Genomic DNA, 25,543 nt, shown 5'->3' with positions numbered 1-25,543 from the left:
TTTCTTTCTTTCTTTCTTTCTTTCTTTCTTTCTTTCTTTCTTTCTTTCTTTTTTGGCCCTATTATTTTGAGAAAGCAGTGAAGATTAAGAAATCCTCCATGCTTTTGTGTTCTGGGTAAAGGCGAATGGCAAAGTACCACCCCACCCTCATATCCTCTGATAAAAGATTAATCTCCATCCTTTCTCATGACTCTCTTAGGACTAGTAAATGACTTAAATGACTCTAGTTTACCTAGGGCTAAGCCATAAAATTACAGGCCCCCTTCCTTTTCTTTGTGACATTTTTCATTATGACATCCTCTTTGCAATAGCCTGAATAAAATATCTCTTTCAATGTCCAGTGTATTTTGTGTTTCTCATCAACAAATAGTTTACGTGTAAATATAACATCCATTATTCCTAAATCTTTTACAATGTTCTTTGTAGGTATATTGTTCCCAATTTTCTGCCATCTTGCTAAATTCTGTTTTTCTATCTGTGATTTCCTTTTCTCCTTAATTTATTGGGTTCTTCATCTCTTGCCTGTCTAGAATGCCAGAGCAAAATAAAACCAAATACCTTTCATTTTCTCATAGTCTTTTATCCCCCTCCCTCCTTTTTTTTTTTTTTTTTTTTTGCTCTCTCCTCGCAGGTTGCCCTCCAGTGCCACCTATTCTCACACAAATGGCTTTCTAAGATGCTTTGATAAACTAAAACCATTCTTCCCTGAAATATATGCTATACATTTTAATATATCATTTTACTTCTCATTAAAAAGATGGAAGACCAGTAATTCCAAAACCCTAAAGTCCAAATTGATACCAACAAGTAAAATATGGAAATAATGACTGTAATAACTTTAATTAAAATTATTTAAATATTTATCATTTATCTCATTTAGCAACATTTACCACAACTTGTACTTTTTTTTTTTTCTTCATTGAAGTTACCAGAGAAATTAAGTTTCTTGCTCTTAATTTTATATGGTATATTGAGCTGGTATAAAACCAAAGATGTAGCAGTTAATCTCATAACTTATTAAACATATTAACCTCTATCTACACCCCTGTTAAATATGTACAAGAAAATGGCAAGAAAAGCACACTCCAGTGAGACAGGATGAACTAACTCACTGACCACTAATAATGCATGAATACATTAGTTTGGAAATTTGATATTTTTGAGCTAATGGAAAGTTTAGTCTCAGTGTATGTATTATTAATACTAATCAGAAGGACATTTATTGTTTTGTGTTAGGGATCTATCTATCTATTTATCTCTCTATCATCAATCTATCAAGTTGAGGAGTAAAAATAGAAAGGGTTAATTCACTGACTTCTCGAAGGTGTTGACTATCACAAAGAATATTTCCAGAAGAACTTACTTTTCAAAGGGCTAACTTTCTTGTAACCACAAACCTGAGTTAAACCCATATTCTACTTGGGAGTCAATCTCATGGAGCAGAGCATTCACCTAATTGTCAACCAGAGGACCTTATCCTAGTGTTAGTGATAATGGGAAAATGCATTTGTGGTTCGAGTAAGCTTAATTAGGAGAAGAGCTGCTTGTGATATAATTAACTTAATTTTAGGGGGAGGTCACGGAGTTTTCAAAGGGTGTTTTTTTTTTTTTAATGAAGAACAGATGAAAGTATGAGATAATGAAGAGATGGATTTGAATTATAAATAAAATAGCCTGTATCAAGTATTCAACTTTATGGATACTACATGTGAAATGGCTGTAGTCAGTGTAAATAAGGGAATATCTATAAAGTCATGTTCTCACATCTTTCATTTGTTTTCACTTCTTGGAGGAAGGTCCAGTGGCTTTGAAAGGTAGGGTACGTTTTTATAGTAGCTCTTACAGATTACTGGTTTGGGTTATAGTTGATGTTTTTATTATTTTCTAGCCCCTGACAAGAACAAAGAGGAGTGCATCTACCTAAAGAGGATATTAGAACTGAGGGGCAATAGGATAAGCACATCAAATTGTAACCATATATGTGTAAATTTAAAAACATGTTTTTAACTTTTTAATGATGGTCTATCAGTTTTATTGTACTGAAATCAAAAGGAGGAAAACAGAAATAGTGGAAATGCTCCTATGCTTCTTGGACTGAGTGGAGGGAACAAGGAATTTCAGGAATTCTTTCTAAGAAATAATTTCTCCTCAAAATATAAGGCAAAATCATTTTCTGAAAGGTGCAGGGAACTGGAACAATCTATAAAGAATGCAGAATGGAATACTTCTCTTGCACTTTTTATAATTTTGTTTATCTAATGATTTCTTAATTTAAAACATCACAGTATGTCAAAGCAGAACATGACATGTAATTCATTCAAGTCTTTCAACAAGTGGGAAGATTTGAAATAATTCTTGTGGGGAAAGAGGAGGAGAGAGAGTTTTTTTAATTAAAAAAAAAAAACAGAGAGAGGAGAAAGTGAAGAGGAGAGAGAGAAAAAAATATCATTATGCTGAGTGAAATAAGTCAAGCAGAGAGAGTCAATTATCATATGGTTCCACTTATTTGTGGAGCATAACAAAAAGCATGGAGGACAGGGGAGTTAGAGAGAAGGGGTTTGGGGTAAATTGGAAGGGGAGGTGAATCATGAGAGACTATGGACTCTGAAAAACAATCTGAGGGGTTTGAAATGGCAGGGGCGGGTGGGAGGTCAGGGTACCAGGTGGTGGGTATTATAGAGGGCACGGATTGCATGCAGCACTGGGTGTGGTGAAAAAATAATGATACTGTTATGCTGAAAATAAATAAATTAAAAAAAAATCATAAATATAGTCAGGCAATGTTGGTTTGTCCAGTAGGAACCACAAGTTTGAAGGACAAACTCTTGTCATGGTCAAAGTCTTTTACTGGTCCTGTGAATTCTACACCAGGTGTCATGAATATTTATTTTACATCTGTAGAGCATCTCTTGCCAGGCTCTGTTTCCTAAGCCTTTTATCCAAGGACTTTATAACATTTAAAGCCAAAGAACATGTTCTGCAATAGAGATAGGAACCTATAAAAACAGATGGATTTCAGACATCTTTCATGGAGATTCGTTTTCTAAGAATACAAACTTAGAGCTTTTGACCAGTCTGCAGTATACTCAGGGAGCCCAGTAAGTGTGAATTAATATAAAGTTTTAGCTGATGTCATTGTTTGAGAAGTATTGGTCAAATTTAGGTACATATGCAGTACCAGTTTATTCTTAAAAGCCAAATATTTTGTAAACATACACAATAAAGATGATGAGAAAGAAAGGGAATATAAAGTATATTTATTTTTTTAAGGAAGTACACAGTTTATAATACTAGGAAAAAGAAAAGGCAGTATGTTTATGGAAAGTAGGCTTATGTCAGAGTAAGAAAGATGACTCGATTGTAGAGCTTGATTTGTAGATTTGTAGAGTTTGTAGATTTGTAGAGTTGATAAATCCTTACAATAGAAAAGAATACTAGAGTATGCAGTATGAGCACAATTTTCTCCCTTTGAACTATTATGCTGCTTTCCATAAACCAGTAATTCAGATAGGATGTATTACAGGGTTTTATACATTAAACTGATTGCAGTTAGAAGTATATTATTAGAGGGCATTCTTGAATTACTAATAGACATGGTGTACCATTCTCTATTAAATTTTAAATATTTATAGGGGCACCTGGGTGGCTCAGTCATTTAAGCACCTGGTTTTGGCCCAGGTCATGATCTCATTGTTGTGGGATCGAGCCCCTCATGGGACTCTGTGCTCAGGGGGGGGTCTGCTTGAAGATTCTCTCCCTCTGCCTCTCCCCCAATTTGAGTGCACATGCTCTCTCTTTCTTTAAAATAAATCTTCAAAAAATTAAAAATTGTTATATGGAGTAAAGACTCTTATTTGTTAAGTATTTATTAGATAAATATAAATAATAGAAGTAAAAGAGTATACCCTTTTCCCCCAGAATTTGCCACAAAAAAAAAAATTGTTGAAGTTTGAAGATAAGCAGAAACCTTTAACCTCCCCTCCTTTTTAAAAATATTTTTAAATTTGACCTCCCTAACAGTTTGGATCTATGATAACAGAGGAAAATAGGATGTATATGCAAGATACTGGTAATTGGGCAGATAGTAATGGGGGTCAGTGGAAATTTCTGATTGCCTTCTTCTCCCAGTGGGATATAGAAAGTACTGTAAATGGCAGACAACAAAGATTTATTGAGTGACTGAAAAGAGAGAAGTTGTGAAATAGTCATTTAGGAGTGGGAGACTACACATAGATCAGATAGAAATAGTATGACTGAGTGCAGTATTAAAAGTCACTTGGAGTAGGAATTGTATACCTGAGTCTGGGGATTGGGAAAGAGGTTGGAGTAGGTACATAAACTTGGGGATTAAGAACCCATCTGATGGGGAGTGTAGTCAGGGAAGATAGTGGAGTAGAAAGTGCCAGGAGTTCGTCTCTCCACCTGGAAAACAATTGTACTGGCACAAACCGAAGTGCATTTTTTGGAGCTCTGGAGTCTATTTGAACATTGAACCACCTAATGGAAAGTTTAGCTGGTGAATTGTTATTATCTGCCCATTTCAGCCTCCCATGTAGTGACTACCCAAACCTCTGCTTTGCTCCATGGCAGGCAGCTGTGGAAATGACAGCCCATATTTCTGGTTTGGCTTACTGGAGCCAGGGTGGGCAATAAGGACCTTGTATTTCCAATATTGGGGCTCTGTGTTCTGATTGCATTTTGGTGTTTCTGATCATTTTGGTGCAAAAGGCAAGTCACAGTTGTTTTAATCTCTGTTGGCTAGAGCAGCTTCCAGGATATTTAAAAGGACAGTACCTGGTTATCTTTTGGATATTCAAAAATAGCCACCCATATAGGGGATTTAGTAGGTCACTGGTCATTCCTGGGGAAAGATTCTGGCTCAGAAGAAACCTGAGAAAACCTTAAACTTTCACCTGTGTTTATGAATAGGAAGGCTTAACACTGTTAAGATGTCAGTGCTACTAAAAATGATCTACAGACTTATCACAATCTGTATCAAAATTCTAACAGCTTCTTTTGCAGAAAAGGTAAAGTCAAGTCCCAATTCAGAAGGAATTGCAAGGGGACCCAAATAGCCAAAAAACTTTGAAAAAGAATAATATTGAAAGATTAATATCTTCATTTTAAAACTTAAAACAAAGCTACAGTGTTTTTTTTATAAACATATATTTTTATCCCCAGGGGTACAGGTCTGTGAATCACCAGGTTTACACACTTCACAGCACTCACCAAAACACATACCCTCCCCAATGTCCATAATACCACCCCCTTCTCCCAAACCCCTCCCCCCAGCAACCCTCAGTTTGTTTTGTGAGATTAAGAGTCACTTATGGTTTGTCTCCCTTCCAATCCCATCTTCTTTCATTTATTCTTCTCGTACCCACTTAAGCCCCCATGTTGCATCACCACTTCCTCATATCAGGGAGATCATATGATAGTTGTCTTTCTCCACTTGACTTATTTCGCTAAGCATGATACGCTCTAGTTCCATCCATGTTGTCGCAAATGGCAAGATTTCATTTCTTTTGATGGCTGCATAGTATTCCATTGTGTATATATACCACATCTTCTTGATCCATTCATCTGTTGATGGACATCTAGATTCTTTCCATAGTTTGGCTATTGTGGACATTGCTGCTATAAACATTCGAGTGCACGTGCCCCTTTGGATCACTACGTTTGTATCTTTAGGTTAAATACCCAATAGTGCAATTGCTGGGTCATAGGGCAGTTCTATTTTCAACATTTTGAGGAACCTCCATGCTGTTTTCCAGAGTGGCTGCACCAGCTTGCATTCCCACCAACAGTGTAGGAGGGTTCCCCTTTCTCCGCATCCTCGCCAGCATCTGTCATTTCCTGACTTGTTGATTTTAGCCATTCTGATTGGTGTGAGGTGATATCTCATTGTGGTTTTGATTTGTATTTCCCTGATGCCGAGTGATATGGAGCACTTTTTCATGTGTCTGTTGGCCATCTGGATGTCTTCTTTGCAGAAATGTCTGTTCATGTCCTCTGCCCATTTCTTGATTGGATTATTTGTTCTTTGGGTGTTGAGTTTGCTAAGTTCTTTATAGATTCTGGACACTAGTCCTTTATCTGATATGTCGTTTGCAAATATCTTCTCCCATTCTGTCAGTTGTCTTTTGATTTCATTCACTGTTTCCTTTGCTGTGCAAAAGCTTTTGATCTTGATGAAATCCCAATACTTCATTTTTGCCCTTGCTTCCCTGGCCTTTTGCGTTGTTCCTAGGAAGATGTTGCTGCGGCTGAGGTCGAAGAGGTTGCTGCCTGTGTTCTCCTCAAGGATTTTGATGGATTCCTTTCGCACATTGAGGTCCTTCATCCATTTTGAGTCTATTTTTGTGTGTGGTGTAAGGCAGAAGAAAGGGAAATTAAGGAGTCAATCCCATTTACAATTGCACCCAAAACCATAAGATACCTAGGAATAAACCTAACCAAAGAGACACAGAGTCTATACTCAGAAAACTATAAAGTACTCATGAAAGGAATTGAGGAAGACACAAAGAAATGGAAAAATGTTCCATGCTCCTGGATTGGAAGAATAAATATTGTGAAAATGTCCTTGCTACCTAAAGCAATCTACACATTTAATGCAATTCCTATCAAAGTACCATCCATCTTTTTCAAAGAAATGGAACAAATAATTCTAAAATTTATATGGAACCAGAAAAGACCTCGAATAGCTAAAGGGATATTGAAAAAGAAAGCCAACGTTGGTGGCATCACAATCCCGGACTTCAAGCTCTATTACAAAGCTGTCATCATCAAGACAGCATGGTACTGGCACAAAAACAGACCCATAGATCAATGGAACAGAATAGAGAGCCCAGAAATAGACTCTCAACTCTATGGTCAACTAAGCAGGAAAGCAGGAAAGAATGTCCAATGGAAAAAAGACAGCCTCTTCAATAAATGGTGCTGGGAAAATTGGACAGCCACATGCAGAAAAATGAAATTGGACCATTTCCTTACACGACACACAAAGCTACAGTTTTAAAGTAGTATGGTCCCGGCATGTGGACAGACACTTAGACCAACAAAACAGAGAGCCCACAAATAAATTCTCCCCATATTGACTAATTTTCAACAATAGTGCCTAGACCATTCAATGGGAGAAAGACAGCGTTTGCAAGAAACAGTGCTAGGAAAACTGGACATTACATCCACATGCAAATGAATGAAGCTGGACCCTTACCTTATGCTATATACAAAATTCACAATAGATTAAAGAAGAGCTAGAGCTCTACACAACTTTCAGAAGAAAATATTAAGAAAAATCTTCACAATATAAGATTTGATAATGTCATGGATATGGCACCATAAGCACAGATAACAACAAAAAGATAGATGGACTTCATTAAAAATTAAGAAATTTGGGGGCACCTGGTGGCTCAGTCGGTTAGGGGTCTGCCTTTGGCTCAGATCATGATCTCAGGGTCCTGGGATTGAGCTCTGTGTTGGCCTCCCTGCTCAGTGGAAAGTCAGCTTCTTCTTCTCCCTCACCTTCTGCTTCCTACCCACTTATGCTCTCTCTCTCTCTCTCTTGCTGTCTCTCTCTCAAATAAATAAATATAATCCTTTAAAAACATGAGAACTTTTGCACATCAAGGGATATTATTAATATAACAAAAAGAAAGCCTACTGAATGGAAGAAAATATTTGCAAATCATATATATATTTGCAAATCATTTATTTTTATATATAATTTTAAGACTCAACCATAACAAAAGGTAAATAAGCCAGTTTTAAAAATGGCAAAGTTCTTGGGGTGCCTGGATGGTGCAGTCAATTGAGCATCCAACTCTTGATTTCAGCTCAGGTCATGATCTCAGGGTTGTGAGATTGAGCCCTGTGTCAGGCTCAGCGCTCAGTGCAGAGTCTGTTTGGGATTCTCATTCTCCTGTCCCTGCCTCCACGCCCTACCACCCCCTCCCCCCAACTCTGTCTCTCTTTCCAAAAATAAATAAAATCTTTTAAAAAATGGGCAAAATTCTTAAATAGATATTTTTCCAATATAGACATATAAATGGCCAATAAGCATAAGAAAAGATGCTCAACATCATTTGTTCTAGGGAAATGAAAATCAAAATCATGATGAAATACCACTTCATACTTTCTAGCATGGATATAATCTAAAAAACATCAAATAACAAGTGTTGACAAAGATGTGCAGAAATTGAAACCCTGTGTATCAAATGGTAAGAATATAAAATGGTGCAGTGGCTATGGAAAACAGGTTGGTCTGGTGGTTTTCAAATGATTAAACATAAAACTAATGTATGACTCAGCAATTTCACTCTTAGGTATATATCCAGAAGAATTGAATATAGAGATATGAACAGATATTTGTACACCAATGGTTCACAACCAAAAGTGTAGAAACAACCCAAGTGTCCATCAACAGATGAATAAACAGAATGTGTTACAATGTACAGTGAAATATTATTCAGCCACAAAATGGACTGAAATTTTGATGTATGGAACAACATGAATGGACCTTGAAAACACTATGCTTTATAAAAAATTTGCCAGGCACGGAGGGACAAATACTATACAGTTTCACTTATGTGAGGTACTTAGAATATCCAAGTTCATAAAAAATAGAATAGAGATTACTAGAGTTGGGGGAATAGGGGAGAGGAAAATGATTAATGGATACAGAGTTTTGTTGGGAATGTTGAAAAGTTCTAGGCATATATAGTGGTGGTGGTTATACAAAATTGTGAATGTATTTAGTGATACTGAATTGTGCTTCTGAATGGTTAAAATTATTAATATTATGCTATCTATACTTTACTACAATACAACTTTTTGAAAAAAGGAATCCATCTGAAGTTTGCATTCATGAATTTAAAATGAGTCCAGTCAGTATCACTGAGTATTTTTCTTCAGCATTTCCAGGTTGATTGATATCCCAATGAATAATTGAGATAATTTACATCTAATAGGAAGACACTCTACTATTCAAATAAAAATAATTTAGAGGACTAAAAAATTAGGGTAAATTAGAGTGGTTTTAAAAGATTTTGTGAAGGATACAGGATTTGAATAGAGTCTTCAAGGATTTTAGTATTTGGATATATGCAAAAAAAGAAAATTAATTCTTGGTGAGGGAAAAAGGGTTCATAAGTCTTGGATTCTGTGACTGGCATGCTATATTCTAGGGTGACATTATACGCTAAATTTGAGCAGATGATTAAGATAAAGTGGTTTAGGATAGGATGGAAGGTGGTATAAAGTGAGATTTTAAGTGGTCTCGAAACTTGGGTGAGAGTTTTGATGTTTTGCCTATGGAGTTGGGAGACGATGCTGTAAAGCAGGGATTGGTATGACTCAAGTCGATATTTCAGGAAGAATAAATGAGCAACACTATGTTGGACAGATTAAAGTGAAGTCAGAAAATATTAAACAAATCTGGAGAAATTATTTTTTTCATCCTAAATATAATGCGACTACCTTTGTGACTTTGGAGAAGTCATTTAACCTCTCAAAGCTTCGGATTTCTCATTTGTAAAATGAAGGGATTGATGATTTCATTATGATGGAATATGATAAAGTCATTTAAAGGATATAATTTTAAAGCATACAGGATCTGCTGATAAGATGCTTTTAGTAAAATATTATTAAAGAAAAAGTATATATAAAAATTTCTGTAGAATATGATCTTATTAAAAAACAGAACAGTGTATGTTCATGAATATTATTTACTTTAAAAAGAATGGAAATAAATGCAACAAAATAAAAAGGGGTTGTGTGTAAGAAGTGATTTATCTATTATTTTATATAGTTTTTACTTTGTAAATATAATGAGAGCATGCCCTACTTTTTAAATTAAAAACAAATAATAAAAGAGTTTTGATTTTAGATTAGAATTTTTGGACTTCTGGAGTACTGAAGTATTATTGGTAAGGTGTTAGGGACCCAGCATGGGAAGATGCAAAATGCACACATAGAGATCTGAAAGAAAATCTGAGGGCAATTGTCAGCATTTAGTAATTGTGATGTTTTCCTTTTTTTTTTTTTAAACCAAAGAGGATCTCTAGAATAAATTTCCCTTTTACTGGCCATGTGTGACCCTCTCCAAACTGATGCTCATAAATACAATTAAGTCTTGACTGCTATTTGGCATTTCAGTTGAGTTTATATGACTCAATAAATACTCCTCACAGTAGCTGTTCAAAGTTTTGACCCTTCCCACAAGATATCTAATTCCCTACTGAATTTTTTTCTATGTTTTCACTATGTTAAAAAGTTCTTAATGGAAATGTGCTTGGGGCACCTAGGTAGTTCAGTCACTTAGGCGTCTGCCTTCGGCTCAGGTCATGATCCTAGGATCCTGGGATCAAGATCTGGTGGCGCTCCCTGCTCAGTGGGAAGTTTGCTTTTTCCTCTCTGTCTGCCCCCCCCCCCCCCCCGCTCCTGTATACACACACTCTCTCTCTCTCACAAATAAATAAATAAAATCTTTTTAAAAGTGTGCTTGATTTGACCCTCATCCTTCATATTGCATGGTATGTAATTGTTAATAGTGCCTTGTTTCACTCTGAAAAGTATATCCATTCGGAAAATGAACTGCATGGTCATCATAACTTTAGGAAACATATGAAACTATTTTGTAATTTTGTTCAAGACCCTTGAGATCATTCAGAGTGTTGATGACTCACTAAAAGAACTCCCAAGAATCAGAAAATCTTTATACACACAATCGCTCTTTTTCACAATGAAATGATACAGAATAAAGTCAGCAAAGGCAAAGGTACATGAGATGGAATCCAGGAGAAACTAAGCACAAGGTTTCAGGTATCCTAACCCAGTGGAATTGCATGGAAACACCTAATTTCCCCCCCAATTGGGTGCAACAGCATGTGAAAAAACATGGCCAGCCAAGGAAACTCACCTGAGTGTTGGTGTCCAGAGTTTTTATTTGGGGTGATTCACATAAGACAGGTGTTTCGTGGAAATGTGCAGGTTTAAGCAACTAAGGCCTGCTGAGTTAACCCCTTCCTGCATGGTAGTTTATATCTGAGAATTCTATCTTATAGTATATAATGTTCTTGCCTTACAGCATCTTGCAGTATCAGTGTAATTTTCTCATGGAAGAAGAGAAAGGACTAGAGAAAGTAACAGTTATTATTTGGTGTCTATAGAACTCCATGCTTAGAATTTACAAAAATTATTTAATCTGTATAATAATTTCAGTAATGAAGGATCTCCTGACTTAGGCTACTCTGTGTCTCTATTTTCAGCTAATTTCTTCAAATAATAAGGTTAATATTTTTCAGGTGTCACCTCCTGAAATACTGCTCTGAACTTACAATTTTAAGTTTCTAGCAATCTTTTATATAAAGCTGATGTTCTTTTTCTTATATTCATCTTTCTCGTGTTGCTTATTTGACTGATCAGGTCTTTCTTGAAAATCTCTCCCCCATTTACTGTGTTTACTTTTTAATTTTCTTACAATCTCTTCAACTTATCCTTTGCTAGTTTTATTCTTCCCCACTTGCCATTCTGTTTGGTTTCTGGGAATATGGAAAATTAGATGCTTTAAAAATCCTCACACTGTAAAGTACTGGCTAAGATATTGCAAACATGCTTTAAAATGTAGTTTTGAGCTTCAAGAACTCAAGAGAGATTTCAAGAGATAGCATCTCTTGAGTAGTAAGCAGTTATTATTAATGCTTTGACTGCCTTGTAGAAGGTGGGGAGTTAGCATTTTGATAACCACATAAAGAAAGGATTTAGGTTCAGAACTAGTGAGTAGAAATTTACACCTATTAACAAAGCCAGGATTTTTCTTTCTTCTTTTTTAAAGATTTTATTTATTTGAGAGAAGAGAGCAAGAGAACAAGATGGGAAGAAGGGCAGAAGGAAAGGGGGAAGCCCTCTCCCCACTGAGCAGAGAACAATGCGGGGCTCAATCCCAGAACTCTAAGATCTCGACCTGAGCCAAAGGCAGATGCTTAATGGACTGAGCCACCCAGGTGCCCAAAAGCCAGGTGCCCAAAAGCTGAAGGATGGACTAGGAAAAAAATATTGAATACATCAGCAAAACAAAACAAAAAAACCTGTAAGAAAGCATTTTGTTGGGACACATGGGTGGCTCAGTTGATTAAGGGTCTGTCTTTGGCTTTAGGTCATGATCCTGGGGCTTCCTGCTCAGAGGGGATTCTGCTTCTTCCTCTCTGTCTGCCCCTCCCCTCTAGCTTATGCTCTCTTTCTCTAATAAATAAATAAATAAAATATTAAAAAAGAAAACATTTTACTTTGGCCTGAATTTAAAAAGTTCTTCCTTAAGAATTCATAATCATAAATCTGAACTCAAGTTTAGCAATTGCATTCCACTACTTTCATGATTTTGGAAGATTTTAACCTGAGATAGTAACACATAAAAAGTAGTCTTACGGTGGTACCATCCATAGAGTGGTTGCGAGAAGCAAAAAATCTCTATCCCAGTCCTCACAAGATTCTCAGAAATAAACCCTGGTGAATAAGAGTTCACAATCCATAATTAAAAATTGCACAAATAAATATCACTTTTGGAGCAGGAATAAACATCAGAATTAGACCTTTTCCGAGAACTTTTGAAAATAGAATTATCAAATATAGACTACAAAAATAGGCTTATGTGTTTCCTAAAGTTGTAGAAACCATATAATTTATTCTCCACATGGATATACTTTTCCTAATGAAATAGGGCACTGTGAATAATTACACAAAGGACATAGGTACTAATCTGGCACTGTGCTAATCTGACCCTGTTCTAGGCTGAGATGTATGGTCATGCTATTTAAAATAAATCACCCTAAAATAAATCACCCTAAAAAAACCCTAAAGGTTTCTTACATTGGCTTGCCTTTACATTAGTGAAATAATAAAATACATTTACATAAATTTAAGGGGTAAACTCTTACGATATTGCTATTACTCCTTTGACATAGGTATTTCTACTAATAAGTTAGTTTGCAAAAGACACATAATAAAATGATGAATAATGGGTGAATAGGAGCCAGTTATGTAGTGTTATTGAATAAGAAGAAATAGTGGGATTTGTATTCTGTAAAAAGTATAATAAATAAATGCATTAAGGGCAAAGTGCTTATCTCTTCAGTTTTATTATGGCCTAAACCTTCCAAATTTTTAGGTTTGAGTAAAGCAGGAAAAAATTAGTAGTGGTAAGAAGTATGGAACATCCTTGATTTTTTTATGTGATTATATGAATCATTTTATTTTTCTATTCATAGATATTGTTTGATGTACAAATTGATTTGAAGTCCCTTGTAAGCAATCTTCTGGCAGCTGACTGGGAACTGCTTCTTTTTTTTTTTTAAATTTAAATTCAATTAGCCAACATATAGTTCATCATTAGTTTCAGATAGTGTGCAATAATTTATCAGTTGTATATGACATTCAGTGTGCATCACATCACATGCCCTCCTTAATATAAAATACTTCCATGGAGAACTGAATAGGGGATATATGGAATTAGACTTGTTTTGTGTTAGTGTGGGAGTAGAAACAAGTTAGACTACAAGAATTCTTTTTTCTTATTTCAGGCTTGGCAAATTAAGGTCTACAAATGAAATCTGGCTATTTTTGTATGGCCATGAGCTTAAAGTTATTTTGCATTTTTAGATATTTGAAAAAGATAAAAAAAAAGTCAAAAGAAGAACACCATTTAGTGCCAAATTATATGAAATTCAAATCTCAGTTTACATAAATAAAAGTATTTTTGGAACACAGTCATGCTCATTTGTTTACAAATTGCCTGTCTGCTTTTGTGTTGCAATGGCTGAGTTGACCAGCTGCAACAGAGATCATTAATTAATCTCAAGCCCTTTACCAAAAAAAGCTTGTTGATCCTTGATCTATGTGATCAGGAAAACAATATGTCCTTCCCCATTCCTTCTTTTTGTTCTCTGATTTTTATAATGAGAATTTTCACAAATTAGGAAAGCTTTTGTTAGAATTATAAATCACTGAGCAATTCAATTTTCTTTCAATGCACCAACCTTTCTGTTCTTTCTAACATATAACTCTAATATCTGATCTCCTTAGTGCACTTTCATAACTTTCCTTCTCATTGAATTGTATGAACAATGGCCAAGTAATAGCATTCACATTAAAGCTATGAGATTTATTTTAACATTTCATATTTATTGAGAATTTATCTTCCCCCATAATAGTAATACTCTAGGTTTGTGCTTCCAGTTTCAGATAATTCAACAACAAGAATCAAGGATGCAGGTGCTTCCCTTCTTTCTGATCTAGGAATCTCAAAAATCTTGTACTTCATGATAGCAAGAAGCTGTGGCAGCTCCAAACGTCATGCCCTTATATGACATTGAACAAATGTGGGAATTAAATGTGAAATGGTAAACCATTGAAATTGAAATTGAAACTGAAATTGAAATTGAAATTCAAACCATTGAAATTCTAGAGAACACAAGCAGCAACCTCTTTGAAAACATTGGCCATAGCAACTTATTACTGGACATGTCTCCAGAGGCAAGGGAAACAGAAACAAAAATGAACTATTGGGACTTCATCAAGATAAAAACTTCTGCACAACAAAGTAAACAATCAACAAAACTAAAAGGCAACGAATGGAATGGTAGAAGATATTTGCAAATGTCATATCTGATAAAAAGTTAGTATCCAAAATCCATAAAGAATGTATCCAGCTCAACACCCAAAAAACAGATAGTCCACTTAAGAAATGGACAAAAGACATGAATAGATGTTTTTCCAAAGAAGAAATCCAATTCAGATGGTCAACAGACACATGAAAATATGCTCAACCTCACTTATTGTCAGGGAAAAGCAAATCAAGACTTCAATGAGATCTCATCTCACACCTGTCAGGATGGCTAAAACTGGGGTGCCTGGGTGGCTCAGATGGTTAAGTGTCTGCCTTAGGTTCAGGTCATGATCTTGGGGTCCTGGGATCTAGCCCCACATCAGGGTCCCAGGGAACCTGCTTCCCCCTCTCTCTCTGCCTGATCTCTGCCTACTTGTGATCTCTCTCTCTGTCAACTAACTAAATAAAAAATGTATATATTTTTTTAAAGAATGGCTAAAACTAACAACTCAGGAAACAGCAAATGTTTTCCTACGAGGATGTAGGAGAAGGGGAAACCCTCTTAACACTTGGTAGATAGGGAAACTGGTGCAGGTACTCTGGAAAACAGTATGGAAGTTCCTCAGAAAGTTAAAAATAAAACTACCCTGTGACCCAGCAGTTACACTATTTACCCAGAGGATTAAAAAAAAATACTGACGAAGGGATACATGCACCCCGATGTTTATATTGAGTGATTCAGCATTATCAACAATAGCTGACATGTAGAAAGAGCCCAAGTATAAATCAACTGATGAATGGATAAAAAAGATGTGGTATAGGGCACCTGAGTAGCTCAGCTGGTTAAGCCTCTCTGCCTTCAGCTCAGGTCATGATCCCAGGGTCTTGGGATCTGAGCCCTGCATCAGGCTCTCTCTCCACGGGGAGCCTGCTTCCTCTTCTCTCTCTACCTGCCTCTCTGCCTACTTGTGACCTCTGTTTGTCAAATAAATAAATAATTTTTAAAAAAAGATGTGGCATATATACACAATGGACTATTACTCAGCCATCAAAAGAGGGCAAGATTGCCATTTACAACAGCATGGATGGAGTTAGAGTATATTATACTAAGTGATAAAAGTCAGAGGAAAAAAAATACCATGTGATTTCACTCATAAGTGGAATTTAAGAAACAAAACATGAAACAGGGGAAAGGAGGAAAAAAGATTTTAAGGCAAACCATAAAAGACTTTTAACTATAGAGAACAAACAGGGTTGCTAGAGGGGAGGTGGGCGGATGGTGGACTAAATGGGTAATGGGCATTAAGAAGGCACTTGTGATGAGCAATTATATGTAAATGATAAATCACTGAATTCTACTCCTGCAACTGTATTACACTATTATGTTAACTAATCAGAATTTAAATAAAAACTTGAAATAACACGGGTGGGGTGGGATTTGGCAGCATGGATTAAAACACCGTATTGCCACTCTTCATAGCTGTGGGACCTCGAGCAAGTTGCTTAATAATCTTTTGATTTACTCATTCAGTAAATGGATATAATAAAAGTACCTACTATGAAGTTTAAAGCTTAGCTTAAGTGATGTATTACAGTGCATGAGAGACTTTTGTTTGGCTAACAACACACTTCATTCCCGCTCCTACCCCCCACCACCTTTATCTTTTTCTCTGTCCACTCTAAAGTCTGGAAAAGCTAACCACTCTCTTTTCCATCCTTTCTTCCAGCTATGGTTGATTATGTAATCCTGTTTGGACAACAAAACCTAAGTTTTTTGAGGGTATTTCTGTAAAAGTTTTTGGCTTTTATACAAAAACGGAGAGATTGTCCATCCTATCTTTCCCCCATTTTTGCCAACTTAAAAATAAATTCATTCATGTATTTAACATATATTTGTTGAGTGTCTACTATGAGACAGACACTGTTCTAGATACAGGGGACATATCAGTGTATAAAACATATAAGAAGCACTTATCTCATGGAACTTGCTGGGAAGAGAAACATAAAAAATTAAAAATTTAAAACATCATAAACCCTCTTAAAGAGTAGAGCAGAGAAGGAATTTAGGTAAAAGGCCACAGGAAAAATACTAAAGAAACCATACAAGACTCATAAGATTTATCACAAATGTCCAGAGACATATCCTTCATACACTCAATTTGTTTTAAAGTAGCTTTTTTTCTTTAAAAAAAATTTTTTTTTTACTTTTTAATAAACATATAATGGTGAACACATTAAAGTAGCTTTTAAATTAAAAATTAAAAAAAAAAAAATAATATATATATATATAAACAAAGAGTATGCATTCCAGTAGAGGGAGCAGCCTGTGTGGAGACCCTGGCCTGGGAATGTGCCAAATAAAGAAGTCAGTTATGACTGAAATGAGTGAGGGGAAGAGAAGGGAGGGATGAAATTAGAGACAGATGTGAGAACTAAGTTGTGGCAGGTCTCTCACCAGCGTGAGAGAACAGCTGATTGAATCATTTACACACCTACTCTGCCCTTGTTGAGCAGTTGAACCATTCCTAGGAGCCTTAAGACTCCTTATTATGTGAAAGAAGTAATTACACATTTGTTTAAGCCACTAGATGAATTTTTCTGTTACTTGTGGACAAAATCATTCCTAATTGACAAAGGTTCTTAGTGTAATGGCTGGCATGCACAAGTGCCCAAAGCATGTTGGTAAATACAGTTTTATGGGTGTCTCAGGATCAGGCAATCTCATATAGTTAGAGGTAAGCAGATGTTTAGAAATAACAGTGATAGAACTTTCCAGTAGACACAGTAAACAGAAAATAAAATAGTGTATTTTAGGAGCTTATGAGTTCTCTATTACTGTGATAATTTGTGAGATATCTTAGAAGGTCGCAAAGGGTTGAGTCTGCTGTGCCCTGTGCCATACTAGTTTAACAGTAGTTAAAAAAGGATGACACTAATGCTGTAAGTATAACTTGTTTAAGCTCTTTAAAACCTTTCTTTTATCCCTCTACTAGTCATTGATATCTTTATAATTTAGCTGACTAGATTTGGGTGTGATTTTATCTTACCTATTATCCACTATCTGCTAAAACCTGGCACAAACATGAACCAGCACTTTGGTCTTTTGTATGTGCTATAGGCTGAAATAAAGCTACTTCCCAGTAGTTTTCTTTTCATTATTATTATTTTTAAATTAACATACGGTGTATTATTTGCTTCAAGGGTACAGGTCTGTGAATCATCAGTCTTATACATTTCACAGCACTCACCATAGCACATACCCTCCCCATTGTCCATTAGCCAGCCACCCTACCCGTCCCCCCCAACCCCCGCCGTTCCCACTCCCCCAGCAACCAACAGAATGGGAGAAGACATTTCCCAGTAGTTTTCTTTGTGGATAAAGTTTTGTTCCTTCTGTTTCTACCAATGAGAACTTGCTGGAGAAGTTGGATAATCACATTGCAAGTATATTTCAGAAGGAATTCCTTTAGGTAAAGCCTGAAACAAATAATTTTTTAGTACTTTTAGCTTTAAAATCTATGGATTAAAGTATGAATATCATTTCAACCAAGTTATTATAGCATTGCTTTCAAACTTATTTTATGGTGGCCCTTAATTTAGTGAGCCAAAGATATAAATTGGTATGGTTTTATGTGTATACATTGTAACAATATATTGAAAGCTCAACAATAAATTTTTGGTCCTGTCTGAAATTCTCATGAGTGTATCTGTTTCATAGCTTTTTGTTTAGTCACACTTCATTAGTCATTATCATATGACCATCTTTATAAAGAAAACTAAACCTGATGTAAAGGTTAAAGCATTATGTAAATATGGACAACTGGAATATCCAAGAACTTCTAGAGAAAAAGATGAGGTACAGAAACCCAAAAGTTAAATTATCTCAAATGACTATCATCTTCTCATACTACATTTTCTATAGAGGATTAGAAATCCAGATGTTAAGATTAACTCTTTATTTTTCAAACAAGTATTGAATTGCAATGTAATTTTGAGAACCTTCATTATGTTACTCTAACTGCTATTTAATTGACTCAGAAATATTTTGTAAAGATAAAATCATATGTGCATATGGTATGAAGTTTTCCCAAGTTTTCATAGCTGCTTTTAATCTAGGTTCACTGAACAATATGGTTCCATATAAACCATCATAAAACATTTTATTCATTCAAGTTTTTACTAAGTTCTAATAGAATTCACTGTTTTCCCATAACTGTAAAGGTAACAGCTTTTCTGACATTTTATTTATGATGATGTAAATTTTACTTTAATGAGATATATCAAGCTATGATATTCATAATTGTAGCATAGTTTATTGGCCTTGGGAATATATGAGATGATTTCATGAAATAAATTGACTAAAGGGAAAACTAAGAAGAAAAAAATATCTTTAGTTTTTAAAAATATCTTTTGTATGGAGATTAACACATAATTTTATAGATAGATTTAAAAAGGAATAAAATTAAATATACCATAATTGTTCTTTATTGATGTGAATTTGGTGTATTGGACCAATTGAGGACACTTTTGTATACAATTTTATTCTTATTTTTATGCAGAGGGCTCTGAAAGATCAGGTAAGGATGATTTAAATTTGACTGAAAGCAGTTCTGGAATAGGCCCTAGTTTTGAAGTGTCAATATAAGTGCATAAATTATACCATATTGTAGATATATTGTAGATACATTTCTTTTTTTTTTTTTTTAAAGATTTTATCTATTTATTTGACAGAGATCACAAGCAGGCAGAGAGGCAGGCAGAGAGAGAGGAGGAAGCAGGCCCCCTGCTGAGCAGAGAGCCCGATGCGGGGCTCTACCCCAGGACTCTGAGATCATGACCTGAGCCGAAGGCAGCGGCTTAACCCACTGAGCCACCCAGGCGCCCCTGAGGATACATTTCTTAAACCTGTTCTTAAACCATTGCTTGGTAGCTTGTTTATAGATTAAGTAAATAGGTGACTTTATAAGGAACTATTTCTGGAAGTATCAACTTGGCATTAAGAAAAATAGAAATTTCATTGGTAATTGGAGTAACACTTTTAAAAGCATTATGTTGCTCTTTTATGTGAAAAACAGATGGTAAAGTAGCAAAAAGAATTTACAAGTCTTCCATTTGAACCTTATAATTTTATTTAATTTTCTGAATATAGTAATAATCAGCTGAAACAAGCAAAAACTATTATTAAAATTTAAAAATGAACTATTTTGGTAAATGTCCAATAAAATTAAAAATATTTGTGGAAATTTAATATATATGAATAAGGAATTAATATTGCTTTTCTCTACTCCACTCCTCTATCCTCCAACAATTAAGGAGCTATTTGATATCAAGATAAGGCTACACAGTAATTACCTAGGGGCTTATTCTAAACTGTTTGGAATAGTACCCGTTATATATTCTGAGTAGAATAGATAAGTTGTATAGTATACTGTAGAGGAAATAATGTTGTAGGAAAAAAAAAGAATACTTTCTAAGAAGTCATTTTCATCATTCTTATATATATGGGAAGATGAGTGGTTCAAGGGTCTTCTGAAACACAGTCCTGGTCCTATCATAACCAAGCTCACCAATATTTCATGGCTAACTGTTGACTGTTGTATAAGTGCCAAGACTTCAACTTACATATTATGGTTGCAAACTTTCCATTCTAATCTTCTCCATTCCCCACTCCCCCTCCTTGTGTTCTTCTATGTATCATCTATTGGAATTACACTATTCAGTTTCCAAACTGTGTCTCATGATCTGCTATATAAAGAAGTTGCGTATATTGTTTTCTTCACCTGGAAATAGTTTGTACCTGTTCAACAAAATTCTACTCATTTTCTAGGCCTATCTCAAATGTCCTCTTTTACAAAATCTTTTCTGATTCTGCCAACCAGATGAAATTTCTCTCTTTTAGAGCCCCATAGAACCAATACTACTAATCTTTTTCTATCTTATGGTATAGGCATATGTGCATTTGTCCCATTTCCCTTTTCCACTCTACTGGTATTTCCTTGAGGGAGGACTTTTAATTTTTCCTCTTTGTATCTCATGTAATACCAAAATGCTAAATGAATTAGGACTTTATTGAACAGAAGATTTAAGATAATGAGAATCTTCCTTAACTTTGGTTTCTACAGATTTGTGTTCCGCAATATAAAATGAAAGATCAACTTTTAATAGGTGATTCAAGCTCTGAGTAGTTTGGAAACAAATGATCGTATCTTTAGTTTATCATAGTCTCCCAAAATAATAATTTAAAATGTAGATTTCCTTAGTTGTGTAAATAAGATGAAGTCAGTGTAAAGAAGACAATGGTTAAGATGTAAAATTTCTCTAAAGCTTGGAATTTGATGTATTTCATCTGATCTCAAAAATAACCACTTTGTGTAATTGCACAATTCTAAGTAGAGGATAATAAATAACATTTGGGCAACATCAATCTAAAAGAACGTTATTATTCATAATGCAACCGAAATGTAGTTTTTAGCTCTTGATTCTCTGTAATGGATACCTTAAAAAGAAAAAGAAACAAAGCAATCCTCTACTTTTACAAAAAAAAAAAAAAAATGGGTAGCTTTTCTTACTATTTCTTTTTCAGTTTCATGCCTGAAACAAAAAGCTACTTTAAAACAGATTGACTGTATGAAGGATATGTTTCTGGACATATCAGTCTTATCAGACTTGTCTGGTTTCTTTATTATTTTTAGTATTTTTTTGCATTCTTTAGTATATTTTCCTACTTTAAAACAGATTGACTGTATGAAGGATATGTTTCTGGACATATCAAGTCTTATCAGACTTGTCTGGTTTCTTTATTATTTTTAGTATTTTTTTGCATTCTTTAGTATATTTTCCTATTTACCTAAATTTCTTCTCTGCTCTACTCCTTACGAGGGTTTATGATGTTGGATGCAGTCTGGTTTTGAGTCTTCCATCTCTGAGCTAGTTCCAGTTCATCCACACACCTTGTTCAGTGTTTCAAGCTCCTGGTTATATAGGCCAGAAAAGGATTCCCCTCCTCCCCCATCCCGCCCAAAGTCATAGTTTGTAAAGTTACATTATTATCACACGGAACATATCTAATATCAGTTTCTGACACATTTCTATTTCAGTAATTGTTGCCAAAATTAATCTAATACTAAAGTTCCAGCTGAATCACCCATCCTGGTAGCTTCATCAAAATAAAAGGAACTATAGTGACACAAGTTATATTCTATTTTCCAACTTTGAAAAGTAATCCAAGTCATATATTCTTCCCCATCGTCTACCAGCATCCATCAGATCTTCCTCTGACTCTTGATAACAGGTGCTTTCTTTCCAGAAATTAGTTAAAGGCACAGGTCCTTAGAAATGAGATGAGGATTTTAAGATCTAAAGTTATGCACTATTTTCTCTTTCCTTAGTTGGGCCTAAGAATTCTGTATTCTGTCTTCTTTTTTTCTTTTTCCCTCACACAGACACACACACCCACTCACACCCTTAACAGGTTTCTTTAATATGTTCCCCAGAAGATATTTATGGGGATAAGGTATTTTTTTCTTTGCTTGGTTATATTTTGGGTATTTTTCTGTAGCCCAACTAATTGCTTTCCATAGGGTCTGCTGAGAGATTTGCTTAATTTGGTCAAATAGATTCTTTAACTCCAACTGAGCTTTTCTCTCATGCAGCGTCCCCCCCCCACCTCAGTTTTGGGGGGCTGCTTCAACAGGTATGCTCAGCTTTTAAAGTGATTTCGTTTCCTGAGCCAGGTAAGCCTTTCACCAATATTAGATCCTGAATTTTGCTCTGAGAGGATCATGAATAAATTATTCTGGCCATATATGAGAGGAAATTGTCAAGATAATAGCATAAATAAATTGTGAAGATAATAACAATTTGGAAGATTACTTCTACACATAGATTTCTTGAACCTAAAAGCAAATAATTTTGACCTCCTATTTCAGTGAGTTGTTTTTTTTCTTCCTATGATATTTAAAAAATACTAATTAAAGTTAAAAATATTATTGATGGACTGGAAGGCCATTTTTAAACCAATATTTATTTATATTTATTACATTTATATTTATTTATATTTATATAAATAATATATTTATATTATATTTATATATTTATATAATAATTATAAATAAATTAATTTCTTGACCTCAAAGTAGCTCATTTTTCTCAGTATTGATATTTGACTTTGCTATTCCATATAATAATTCCAGTGTACAAATTTCAAATAGACTGCAGCTACTATCTTTCTTATTAGAGAGATTGAAGAGAATATAAATGAAGAAGTTTCTTACAGCTGTTCCCAATTACAGAGAATACCACTCACTATTGATAGAATTCTTTGGTTCATACTCTGTGGTTATCTGAAGATACTTCATTCTGAAATTGACGAAGTTATTGTCTGGCTAGATAATACTATGCATTGTTGAAGATGACTGATTATGCAAACTGAGGAACACAGTTCCATAATATCTAAAACTAAAGATGATCTAACTGGCTTTTAAATGTGAGATATTTAACTATAATTTACTTTGAATTTTTAATGAAAATATAAAAATGTTTTTGCTATAATTTTGTCTCTCTTTTCATTTGTGCTTTTAACCAACACTATAGCTAAGATTTAAATTATAATTTCAGAATTAGTACATTGAAAATGATGCTAGAAATTGGGTAACCAAGGTGGCATCCTAGAAATTAAAATTTTTCTAAGTATGTTTTGCAAACATTAGCTCTATAAGAAAATTGTGAAAAGAAAATGGAGGGCCTGAGCAAACATATATGGTGGAAAATACACACAATTTGTTGATCTTTTGTTATGCGTGAATTAGAATATTACAAGCTCTGTCATGACCTGCAATAAAAAAAGTGTTTTAACTTTGTTCAGTCCAACTTACTTCAAACTTATTTGGCCAAGGAATACTTTATATGTGTGATAACAAGTAAATTCTGTGAAAACTTTAATTCTGCAGAAAAAACCTGGAGAATATTTTTCTGATACTTAGAAAAGAGTTTCAGTTCTTTGCAAGTCTAATGAAAGATACAAGAAGCATTGTCATCTTTGCCTGACTTAGGCTGTTCATTTAGCAAACATATCAGTTTTTCATTGAAACATAATAAAACCCATGCTTGAAAATTAGTTACAGACAATCACACATATAGGAGACATTTTATTTAGATTTCTAAATGACTTAAGAAGGAACACAAATATTTTAAAAGGGTAAAAAGAAAGCTAATATAGAACCATGAGATAGACACATCATTATTATGTGAAGATATGAACACATATACATAATATCTGCCTAATGTCTTTATTTATAAAATTTGACCTTTCAGGTTTTTTTTTTACTATAGAAACCAAGATATAGGTAATTATGTATTTTTCATATGTATCTTTTCCTTCTGATGACTTGGTGAATTTTAAATATAAAGGCTCAGATATTTCAGTCTGAAATGTATTTTCCTTCTTTTCAGAATTTTGTTTCTACTCTGAAAATCATAGTTCTAGAAACAAAAGCTGGAGAAACTATGTGTATGTGTATACACACTTGATATGTATAATACATGCACATGGTAGCAAAGTTATATAGAAAAGCTCAGAGAAAAGCAAATGGACTTTTGACTCATTCTTTCCCTTTACCAGAGAAAAACTTTTAGGTTTATAACCTCTATCAAGTTAAAGAATTTACTTGTACTGATAGTCTTCTAAGTTTTGTTTTCTAAGCACAAATAGAAAAATTTAATTAAGATATTAATTCTTCAGCTCTCTATTAAAGTACTTTTTAAACACTACAGTACACAAAAGTGAAAACACCTTAGAATGCCCTGCTTCCCAAACTCTTCTTGTCTGTTCCCTGTTCATTTATCTTTGCAGTGTTCTGCCCCTCACTCTCTACTTTATAAATTACTCAATGATGAAACAAGTGAAATGCAAGGATTAATTTTCTTTCTGTGGTTCCAATGCCATGACCTTTAGGCTTCTCAAACTAGCATATTCTTCTCATGAAAGTCACATGGAGTCTCTCTTTTACATTCGATTAGTTGTTTAAATTTTTCCACATTTTGATTAGCTTTATATTGATACTGTAGCTTCCTTATATAGTTGTCTGAAATTATCTTTTTAAAAATTGTGGTGAAATACACATAATATAAATTTACAGTTGTAACCATTTTTAAGTATACAGTTCAGTGGTATTAAGTGCATTTATACTGTTGTGCAGCCGTCACCACCATCCATCCACACAACTCTTTCCATCTTGCAACACTTAAAACTCCCTGCATTAAACAACGGCTTCCCTTCCAGCTCCAGGCAACCATCATTTTACTTTCTTTCTCTATGAATCTTGATTACTGTAGGTACTGTGCCATTTAAAACCTCATACAAGTGGAATCATATAAATTATCTATCCTTTTTCTTGTGTTAGTTATTATTTTATCCAAAGTGGCAATCGCACTTTTTTAATTTTTTTTAAACCTGTGGCCCTCTTTGTTTTAGCTCTGTTGATCTCCGTTATGCATGCATTTGTTTTCTTATAAAACTGGTGCATATTAGTCCTGGACATTCATGCAGGACTCTATATTTCAAAACACCTTTAATTTTCTCATACATTGTCCTATTTTGCTTCATTGTCTCCTAATATCTGGTTTTGCTGATGCAAATAAAGTAAGCTAGAATTTTGAATTTTTTTTTTTCTTTTGTAGGAGGACTTGCCTTCTGTCTTCCTTTCTGTTGAAACATTTAGGAATTTTTTTTTTTTTAATCTCTGATATTTTCTATTTTCTCTTTCTGGAAACTCTGGATTTAGACCTACCAGATTTTTTTTTAATGTTTCTTTACTTTTCTATCATATTCTCTCTTTCTCTTTTGCTCTATATTTGGCTAAGTGTTTTTTTTCCCCCTTTGGCTATTTTTCTCATCTCAATAAGTTTTCTATACTAACAGTTATGTGCTCTTAGAATACATTTGTT

The 25,543-nt window shown here is 34.5% G+C and overlaps 1 protein-coding gene across 1 annotated transcript in view; it reads left to right on the top strand.

Annotated features, from left to right (window-relative positions):
• LOC132026660 (sperm-tail PG-rich repeat-containing protein 2-like) overlaps positions 1-25,543 on the top strand; it is a 217,008-nt gene that overhangs the window by 176,530 nt on the left and 14,935 nt on the right. The window lies entirely within an intron of this gene.

This window comes from Mustela nigripes, chromosome 1, assembly GCF_022355385.1.
Source record: "Mustela nigripes isolate SB6536 chromosome 1, MUSNIG.SB6536, whole genome shotgun sequence".
Classification (NCBI taxonomy): Eukaryota; Metazoa; Chordata; class Mammalia; order Carnivora; family Mustelidae; genus Mustela; species Mustela nigripes.
Note: the sequence above shows the minus strand (reverse complement) of the source record. Positions and strands in the feature narration are given on the sequence as shown.